Genomic DNA, 11683 nt, shown 5'->3' on the forward strand with positions numbered 1-11683 from the left:
CGTGTTACACAGTTATTTACACACCAGCCCGCAGACGCTAGCTATGCGTCTTCAGCTACATCTCGGTAGTCTGAAAACCTTCACTGAACATCACTAGCTTCAAAACGTTCAAGAACCCGCCCGCAGGGAAACGATGCATCTATGCCATTTTTCTCGCAGGGAACTGTGTTCCTCCAAACATTAAAAAAATTTGTGTATGTACTTTTTTGCAGTCCCTGTGTACATAAAATGTAACTTTTCCTTTTATCTTTCAGAAACGAAAATACTGCGCTCCTCGGCCGCAGGTTCCATTACGGAGGGCGTGACCCAATGTTAATATCCTACTGCGGCCTTGTGGAAACGGGGCTGTAAATCTTATGTATGGAGATAGCTTTCTAGGAAACTCATCTCAACAATGGGAGGCGCGTCGTTAGAACGATTCTTTTGTAGGCTGAGGAGCTTTGTACACTACTGGCCATTAAAATTGCTACACCAAGAAGAAATGCAGATGATAAACGGGTATTCATTGGACAAATGTATAATACTAGAACTGACATGTGATTACATTTTCACGCAATTGGGGTGCATAGATCCTGAGAAATCAGTACCCAGAACAACCACCTCTGGCCGTAATAACGGGCATGATACGTCTGGGCATTGAGTCAAACAGAGCTTGGATGGCGTGTACAGGTACAGCTGCCCATGCAGCTTCAACACGATACCACAGTTCATCAAGAGTAGTGACTGGCGTATTGCGACGAGCCAGTTGCTCTGCCACCATTGACGAGATGATTTCAATTGGTGAGAGATCTGGAAAATGTGCTGGCCAGGGCGGCAGTCGAACATTTTCTGAATCCAGAAAGGCCCGTACAGGACCTGCAACATGCGGTCGTGCATTATCCTGCTGAAAAGTAGGGTTTCGCATGGATCGAATGAAGGGTAGAGCCACGGGTCGTAACACATCTTAAATGTAACGTCCACTGTTCAAAGTTCCGTCAATGCGAACAAGAGGTGACCGAGACGTGTAACCAATGGCACCCCATACCATCACGCCGGGTGATACGCCAGTATGGCGATAACGAATACATACTTCCAATGTGCGTTCACCGCGATGTCGCCAAACACGGATGCGACCATTATGATGCTGTAAACAGAACCTGGATTCATCCAAAAAAATGACGTTTTGTCATTCGTGCACCCAGGTTAGTCATTGAGTACACCATCGCAGGCGCTCCTGTCTGTGATGGAGCGTGAAGGGTAACCGTAGCCATGGTCTCCGAGCTGACAGTCCATGGTACTGCAAACGTCGTCGAACTGTTCGTGCAGATGGATATTGTCTTGCAAACGTCCCCATCTGTTGACTCAGGGATCGAGACGTGGCTGCACTAGCCGTTACAGCTATGCGGATAAGATGCCTGTCATCTCGACTGCTAGTGATGAGAGGCCGTTGGGATCCAGCGCGGCGTTCCGTATTACCCTCCTGAACTCACCGATTCCATATTGTGCTAACAGTCACTGGATCTCGACCAGCGCGAGCAGCAATGGAGCGATACGATAAACCGCAATCGCGATAGGCTACAATCCGACCTTTATCAAAGTCGGAAACGTGATAGTGTGCATTTCTCCTCATTACACACGACATCTCACAACAACGTTTCACCAGGCAACGCCGGTCAACTGCTGTTTGTGTATGAGAAATCGGTTGGAAACTTCCCTCATGTCAGCACATTGTAGGTTTCGCCACCGGCACCAACCTTGTGTGAATGCTCTGAAAAGCTAATCATTTGCATATGACAGCATGTTCTTCCTGTCGGTTAAATTTCGCGTCTGTAGCACGTCATCATCGTGGTGTAGCAATTTTAATGGGCAGTAGTGTATTTCGCACGAAGCTTACATCAATACGCACACAATCCTGAAGTTCTGCAATACATTGCTAAGGCAGCGTGATATCGACAGTAACGGGTGAGATGACTTCTGTCCGTACTAGGCGGAGTTCCACCTCATCCACATCCACATCCACATAAGTGACAAAAGCCATCGGCTTGCGTAGCTGTGCCAGAGCCGTACATTCAGTACATTGCCTGTTTTCCGCTAGAAAGGGCGACTTTTAAATTTATTCTTATCTGAATGTTGGCGCTGTAGCACGGCGTGGAGATATTGCCACGAAAACCTTCAGCTACTATAGTACTGAAATTTTTGAATCGTATGTCTATAGATTTTTCACGGAAAAGTCTTCGTGGCTGTTTACGTACGCGTAAACAATGCAAATTACGCCATTAGTGCTTTCAACCAATAAATTGTTAGGAACCACGCAGAGCTCGCCGAACATTAATTTCTCCTGTCTCCTCTTGTAGAGATTCAGTTGGCGATTTGGTTAAAAGAACAATATGGAATCTTCCTGCCACGACACATTACTGGACCTGAAAGTGATATCACCGTAGGTTGCCCACCTCGCGAAGTTACGTATGTAAGGCTACTTTCGCTAAACTGAGAGAGTAAATTCTAACGATGTGATATCGATAGCTCGGCTGTTGCTTGAGGAGAGGCTTGCTTACCTCATGTCTTCTAAAAGTGTCTTCCTGTTCATAGGTCGCGCCTTTTCAACAGTGGAACTCAATGCGACTGCTACTACTGACACCAAAATAACGTCTAAAAACTTTTATTTTGAGAAAGGGAAGTCACCATATTTATTTACCCAAGTATAATAATGAACATTGTCTCTGAAAATATGGTAAAATTCAGTGCCCCGTTAGAACCAGTAGAATCCATGGGTCGATGTTACTTTGACGATGTTCAATTGTACTATCGATCGCCGCAGCCACTGTGATAACATCACTATCTTTTCTTGGTAGTCAGATTAATACCTAAATAAACGTTACCCCTCGCACTTTTAACAGTTACATCGCTTTTACCCACAGAAGTATAATTGGTCTGTTCGATTATGAATTACGTCATCGGTCAACGAGGTAGACTACTTCAAGACTACTTCTAATAGTCTCTCAAATATCGGAATCTCAGTCGATATTCATTACGGTAATAAGATTCAATTTTTATCTTCTAAAATATGTTTTTAATAAATAATACTGCAAATAAGAAATGTCAGAATGAATAAATATTCCATTGCAGTCCGTTTGGTTTTGTAATACATTTGTAAGTAGTATCGAAGTTATTCAGCTTGCTGCAAATTTTGTACGGAAAATCTTCCAGTTTCTACTAGACACAGATTTTCCCTCACATCTTGTCCAGGTGTCCTTGCCATCTTCACACTGGAGTGGGTAAGCTGCCTCTCTTCCGATGCACGCAGATGTAGCAGTGAACGCAACTGTTTTGAGATTAAATGAAGAACCGTAACGTGAGATAAACACCTCCCTCTTCTACAACAAACTCTGTCATATTAACTACAATTCCCACAAACTAGGCATAATCCAACCTATCTTGTCATTCCTGGCTACCAAGTCTTACACTCTGCATCCACTTCGATAAACAAATGTTCAGATGTGTGTGAAATCTTATGGGACTTAACTGCTAAGGTCATCAGTCCCTAAGCTTGCACACTACTTAACCTAAATTATCCTGAGGGCAAACACACTCACACACATGCACGATTGAGGACTCGAACCTACATCGATAATCTGCAAATCACACTTAAGTGCCTGGCAGAGGATTCACCGAACCACCTTCATAACAATTCTCTATTATCCGTCTCTTGAACAGCGCGCGGAAGATACGAACACCTATATCTTTCCTTGTTAGCTCTGGTTTCCCTTCTGTTATTATGATGATCGTTTCTCCCTATGAAGGTGGGCGTCATCAAAATATATTCGCATTCGGAGGAGAAAGTTGGTGATAGAAATTTTGTGAAAAGACCCTGCCGAAATGAAAGACCCCTTTGTTTTAATGATGTCGACGCCAAATGCTGTAGCATGTTCGTGACATTCTCTCCTTATTTCTCAATAATACAAAAAGCGCAGCCCTTCATCGAACGTGTTCGATCTACGCCGTTAATCCTATCTCCTAATGATCACACACCGCGCAGCAGTACTCCGAAAGACGGAGACAAGGCAGTCTCTCTAGCAGATGTGTTGCATCTTTCAAGTGTTCTGCCAATAAATCACCTTCCCCACAGTATTTTCTATGAGTTCGTCCCAACTTGTTCATGATTGCATTCCTAGGTATTTAGTTGAATTTACAGCCTTTAGATTTGATTGATTTACCGTATAACTCAAGTTTGATTCCTATTAGCACTCACGTGGCTTCACACTTTTGATTATTAGGATCAATTGTCAAATTTTTAATCATACAGCTACGTTTTCTAAATCGTTTTGCAACTGGTTTTGATCTTCTGATGACTTTACTAGACGAAAACCGCCAGCATAATTTGAAACGGCTTCTAAGACTCTCCCCTAAATCGTTTATATACACAAGGAACAACAGAGGTCCTAGAAAACTTCCTCGGGGAACACCAGAAATCACTTCTGTTTTACTCGATGACTTTTCGTCAGTTACTACGAACTGTGACCTGTCTGACAGTAAATCTCGAAACCACTTACATACGTGAGACGATATTCCATAAGCACGCAGTTTGATTACAAGCCGCTTGTGGCATACACCATCAAAAGCCTTCTGGAAATCTAGAAATACTGAATCAATTTGAAGTACCTTGTCGATTGCATTCAACAGTTCGTGTGAACGATGTTTTCTAAATCCGGGTTGACTGTGCTTCAATAGACCGTGCTCTCCGATTGTAATGTTCGAACATAATATATGTTCCAAAATCCTGCTGCATATCGACGTTAATGTAATTACGTGAATTGCTCCTGTGGCCTTTCTCGAATACTGCTGTCACCTGTGCAGCTGCCCAGGCTTTGGACACGCGTCTTCCGCCGAGCGAGCGGTTGCATATGATTGTTAAGTATGGAGCTATTAAATCAATATACTCTGAAATAAACCGAATTGGTATAGTGTCTGTACCGAAGACTTGATTTCATTAAGTTATTTGAGTTGCTTCACCACTCCGAGGATATCCGCATCTAAGTTACTCATGTTGGCAGCTGTTACTGATTCAAATTATAGAATATTTACTTCGGCATCTTTGTTGAAGGACTTTCGGAATGCTGTGTTCAGTAAACCTGCTTTAGCAGCATTGTCATCGATAGTATTTCCATTGCTATCGCGGAGAGATGCCATTGATTGTGTCCTGCATTCCTTACATAGGGCCAAAATCTCTTTGGAGTTTCTGCCAGATTTCGAGACAATTACATTGTGGAAACTATTATCAGCATCTCGAATTTACGTCCGCGCGAAATTTCGAGCTTTTGTAAAACATATTCAATATTGGGGATTTTGCGTTCGTTTACATTAGACATGGTCTTTCGTCGTTTCAGCAGCAGTATTCTGACTCGTTTTGTGTAACAAAGAAGATCAGCTCCGTCGTTTGTCAATTTAGTTGGTATAAATCTCTCAATTGCTGTCAATGCTATTTCACTGAATTGCTGCCACGGCTGGTCTGCACTTGCATTGTTAATGTGGAAGGAGTGGAGAAAGTCTCCCAGGAAGGGGTCAAGCGAAATTTTATCTGCTTTTTTGAATACATATATATATATTTTCGTCTGTCTTTGGTAAATTCGGGAGGTATGGTATTCAGTCTCACTACGGCAACCCTGACTTCACTAATCCCTGTATACGTTTTGATGCTCGTTATTAGCTCAGGATTATTTATTGATCAGAGATTAAGTGTGTTTTCACAACCGTTTACTATTCGAGTGGACGTATGAACTAATTTCTAAAAATAATTTTCAGAGAATGCTTTTAGCACAATTTCGGGTGATGTTTACGTGTACCTCCGGATTTAAACGCGTGTTTCAGCCAACATACCGAGGGTAGATTGAAGTCACCACCAACTATAATTGTATGAGGCGGGTACGTGTTTGAAATTATACTCAAGTCTACTTTGGACCTTTATCCAATTATATCATCTGAGTTGGGAGGTTGGTAAAAGGATCCAGTCATTACTTTATTTCAGTTGCCAAGAATGACCTCTACCTACACTCGCTCACAGGAACTATCCGCTTCAGTTTTGCTTCAAGATAAGCCACGCGTAACAGCAACAAACACGCCACCTCCAACTGCGTTTCGTCTATCCTTTCTGAATACCGTTAGGTAGTTCGCAAAAATTTTGGCAAATCTCATCTCTGATTTCAGCCAGCTTACAGCGCCTATAACGATTTGAACATTAGTGACCTGGTCCGTTTGAGGCTTACGCCCTTTTTGTGTTTCACGGGCCCGCTCTAACCTAAAAAAACCGCCCAGTCCACGCCACACAGCCCCCGCTACCTGTGTAGTCGCCTCTTGCATGTTACGCCCACCTGATCTCTTTAGCGCAAACCAAAACCTCACCACCCTGTGTTGCAAGTCGACGAATCTGCAGCCTACACAATCGCAGAATTGCGTGAGCCTGTGATTCAGACACTGCACTTGGCTATGTACCACAGATCCGCAATCAGTCCTGCCTTCTATGCAGTAAATGATGCAGATTCAGATCTATCCAATGACTTTTGTCAACTCACTGTACGACGGCTGAAAAATACTTCGCTTATTTCGTTTATCTGAGTTACTGATTTGAAGGTAGTCTCCTTGGACTGAAACCGGTTAGCGCAATGAGCAAATAAATACTCGTTGCGATCAGCACTAACTGTGAAACGCGATCGCTATCGTTTCAACATGACTTCAAAAATTATTAAAAACATTTACACATTTTTTATTTGAAATCTTTCTTTAAGAAAACTAAATATGTATTGGCTAGAAATTCTTTTGATTGAAGAGCTGCAACGTACTTCTGCCGTTCCACCCTTTCGCAGCCGGTCGAATGAAGTAACTATAAATAAAAATGTTAAGGAAGCTGGTAACTGTTTTAACAAGGGTCATTTTATAAAGTGGAAATGGAAAGTTCAATATGCAGTACAACATGATTTTGTAACGTAATAGAATATGTAACTAGCTACCTTCTGTGATTATTGGCTTTCGGACGTTTTGAAACGCAAAAGAAGCAAAGCAATGAAAATATTTAACTTACAGTCGAGTGATATCTACTAATTATTGTGGACTCTGATAGACGGCGATCATCTCAGCTGAGGATACAAATGGTGGAATTCTTCGCGAACGTGCTGTTCGTGGGTTATTTCCTGTATAGCGCTCCTCATTAGCTTTATCTTACAGCAAAGAGCAGCGGGCGGACGGCTGCCCATCTCCTCCAGACCCCCTTCCACGGCTTCCCAACCCCTAGAAGAAATAAATCTTGGTGCACCGATTGGCATCTTTCGCAGCCAAACAGATATCCATAGCAACTCATTATGATTTTGGAGAAAGAATACGTAACGGGCACTCGTAGCCATTTTCTGCGAAATCTCAAATCTATTTCGTCGTTAGCAGTTTAGGTCTTGGGTACGACCTCGCTGGGTTCGGTAATTAAGGGTAATTTTATGGCCACAGTCTCTAATAACAACTTCCGGCGAACTCTCACCGCCATTGTGAGCCATGTAATTGGCCAAAGTGATGGCACGAGTTTGTCGCTCGCTCGCAACAGAGCCAAGACTGCCGACCGAGTTCCGGTACTGTAGCTATGCGCGTTCGGGCAGAGGGCTGGCTGCCCACTGTAACAAAAAAAGGACCTGAATGAAGAATTAAACGATGAAAGAATTAAACGATGAAGTCGAAGAGGTTTCATTTGAGGCTCATCCAGACCAAATGACGAGTATAATGTGTAACTTTTCCTCCTATCTACGTGATTATGTAGCTCTCAATTCGTTCGAGCAATCAATCATTCATGATAGGAAATACAGTCATAGCTCAGTCACTCAAAATGATTCTGAAAATTTACTTGTTAGAATGAAATCAGGCGATGATTCTTCTTCTCTGCAGGCTCGTGCTTTGCGGCAGTCTGCTAATCTGCACAAATAAAATGCCTCGTAATTTTGGGAGCGTTGTATAATCAGTCGGGAAACCTCAGATCAAGCGGATATTTGGCTTTGATGAAGTTTAACCTTCCGAAGAAGCAATGGAGCTCTTGGATTATTAAGTGCAGGTTCGTATCCAGTCTTTCGGAAGTCCCTTCTGATTAACAACTACGCAATATATCGATAAATATCATTAATTCTCAAATTTAAAATACACACCATTTACTTGAAGGAGCCATCTATATATATTTCCATTTAATCGTACAGTTCATATCAGTTATCTTCTGTAATAAATCTCAATAATCAGATTACAGTTCTTCCAAACCAAGCACAGGCTAATCGGCACGAAGACAATCTCGGAAGCCCCCTTTCTTTTTTTTCTAACAACCACCAGAGAGAGTACTACATAGAATACTTATGCGCTCATGGCATAGCTATTGTATGAGCTACTTTTCGCATGGATTCCGCGAGTATGAAGATAGAAAATTAGTAAACGGCATTCAAGGGTAGAATTGTATCTGAATAATTCATCGAATATAAAGAGATATTACAATTGCCCCTCGCAGCGAGCAAAGTTAATGATAATACACTTTGCGAGCTAACAGAAAAAAAATTGTTGGGTTGTTTATTCAAAAGAGGAATATTTTGAATTCGTAGAATTTTACTATAGAGAGTATGGGTAACATGTTAAGACAATAAGTTACGAGAATACCTAAGCTGTAGCTTTTACATGTACCGGGGTATACCCGCATCCCGAGTACATAACCAGGGAAGATGTAGATTGGTGTAATTACGAAAAAGGTCTACCCATTTGGGAACTGCCCTTCACAGGGAAACCCTGGAAAACCCGGAAGAATAGACCCCAGCTCAGGTATTAAAGAAGATAGGAAAGCCTAAATCCAGTAATTTTGAAATATATAGAAGCTCTATAGATTAGATCGAAGGAAAAGTGCCTCATAGCCAAAAAAAATTTTTACAATATTGCTCAAAAAAAAATTTTCAAAATTCTTCTTTCGACGATGTAGCCGGCGATCTCGTGAAGTCGATGGAACAGGAACACTGGGTACGGACACCGGGTAGGCGACGTACAGCGTTTGGTGGACGCGGCACGGAGGACAGGCGATGGCTTATGGTACAGGATAGAAGCTGGTAACGTGGCGTAGAAACAGGAAGATGATCTCAGGAACAGATGGTCAGGTACGTGAACATGAAACAGGTTTAAAGTGGAATAAGAAAAGGTTCTGACTGAATAAATCCCTGGAAGAGAGTGGATTAAGGCAACGAAGTCCATATTTCATCGTTGAACTCAAAATCGGAGTGAATCCCTACATTCTTCCATCTGTACTAGACTGGAACATCCATCAGTCCTGACAATCGCGATTTTTTTTTTTATAGTCCTCAATACCAAAGTTGTTTTGCATTACAACTGCTGATTGTCCAAAACATTGCCATATAGACCGTGGGCATTTAAATTTTGTTGTAGCTCATATCGAATGTATTCCTCTCAAAAAAAATTTTTAATCTAATCTTCGTTTTGTTATAGTGCAGGTGGAAGTAGAGCATTGAATCTGTCCGAGGTTTGCTTTCAATCACGAAATTATGGATAAAATTTAAGTTTACACCTGATGAAAAATTTTAAAAACAGGCATATGACACTGACTCCACAAAAGGAATAATTTGAAAAATTTTTATTATTCGTATAATTAATTGATTTATAGATCCACTTGCAAATAAATATCATTAATGATGACGTATGTTCATTTAACAAATCATCCACTCGTAGAATCTTCTTCATCCTCTCATGAACATTTATGGAAATATATTTCAACAATTATGCCCATAATATTAAACACACAAACTGCTATTCTTAAAAAGTTAGTTAAAATTCTTAAATTAATTCTCCTGGTAAAGAAGGCATAATGAAAAATCTAAAAATTATAATAATTTTCTCTCGCGCAACCAGAGAGTTTCATCAATTGTTTGCAACAGTGACATTATCGACTGTTGCTTCATTTCACAGTTCATTTGTTTCCTTGCGCGAACAGCGCATATCATACACACAGCGTATTTACCTACATATCCCACACTGTTCAAGTTTCACACGCAATTCTCACATAAGTGCCGCGTCTTGAGGAAATGTAGATGCACTTTCATTGTATATCACTGTGGCTTCTGCTCATAGTCCACACTTACAAACACTAGTAATTAACAAATTCTTCTACCTATCTTAAAAATTTTGTGCTAAACTATCACAGGAGTAATCTCACTGTCTCTTAACCTATCACAGGAGTAATCTCACTGTCTCTTAACCTATCAAAGGAGTAATCTCACTGTCTCTTAACCTAGCACAGGAGTAGTCTCATTGTCTCTTAACCTCTAGACAACATAAACTTCTTGATATTTATATACACATTCGACTCATAGTCAAATTCCACACTAAATTCTTCTCCATATTTGGTATCACAGATCTACGATCCTTCACTAAATTTCTTAATATCATTATGCGGGAATAATCCCTTTATCTTTTTCGATTCGGGATATGCCAACAAGTATGATCCAGGATTTGGTATATTTACAATAACATATGGTCCGGTATAAATAAGATTCCATTTCTTTATGTTCTTCATCAGTTTCGAGGAATGGATGTGTCGCCTCAATAAAACCTTTTCTCCAAGATGAAACGTCTGAATCCGGTGAATCCGTTTATCATATGTCAATTTCCGTTGTATTGCCTTTTTAGTTAAATTGACAAGTGCGAGTCGAATCTTTTCCTCCCATTTTAAATTCTGGTCTTCATACTTTGGCAGATGGTTTATCCAGAAGTTCTTTTCAGTCTGACTAAACATAAGCTCTGTTGGAGTAAAGTTAGTTGAGGTATGTGTCAGATTATTAAATATTTGTTCAAATTCTGACAAATAATCAGCCCATGATGTTTGTTTACTGTGACAGTATGTACGCATAAATCGGTTTAATTCTCGAAAAACTCGTTCTATTGGACTACCTTGTGGATGGTAACATGATGTCAAAATTTGTTGAATACCAAGTTGTGTTAGTGTTTGCTTCCATTTAAATCCAGTAAAAATTCTGGCATTATCTGTAATTATGGATTTCGGTAAACCTACATGCGGAAGATAGTCACGCACCAATCTCACTACAACAGCTCTGGCAGTAGCACACTTTAATGGATATAGTTTTACATATTTTGTAAAGACGTCAAAGAATCCAACAATGAATTTTACTCCTCCTCTTGATCGTGGGAGAGGGCCGCAGATATCACACGAAATTAACGCCCTTGGCTCTCGTGGAATAATTGAATGCAGAACATGCTTACTACCTCTATTATCCGGTTTTGCCTTTTGACAGAGTAAACAGTTTTGTATTGTTTGGTGCACTTTTCTCCGAATATTCGGAAAATAACAGTATGCTCCTATTTTATTGGCACATTTAATTACACCAAAATGTCCCCATGATAAGTGGGTAAACCAAATTAATTTTTCCTCATATTCCTTTGGGATACATACACACCACCGTGGATTGTTGTCCTTCCCACGTCTGAAGAATAATACTCCATTTACTAATTTATAATGATCTAATCTAGCCCTTGAATTTTGTTGTTCCTTTAGCTGAATTATCTTCTTCCATCGAGGGTCTTTTCGTTGTAAATTTCCCATATCTCTACAAAGATGTACATAATAAGTCTTGGAGATATTGTCCTGTAAAAGTAATACTGGAAAATCCGAAGTATTTACTGA

Source organism: Schistocerca americana, chromosome 2, assembly GCF_021461395.2.
Source record: "Schistocerca americana isolate TAMUIC-IGC-003095 chromosome 2, iqSchAmer2.1, whole genome shotgun sequence".
Taxonomy (NCBI): domain Eukaryota; kingdom Metazoa; phylum Arthropoda; class Insecta; order Orthoptera; family Acrididae; genus Schistocerca; species Schistocerca americana.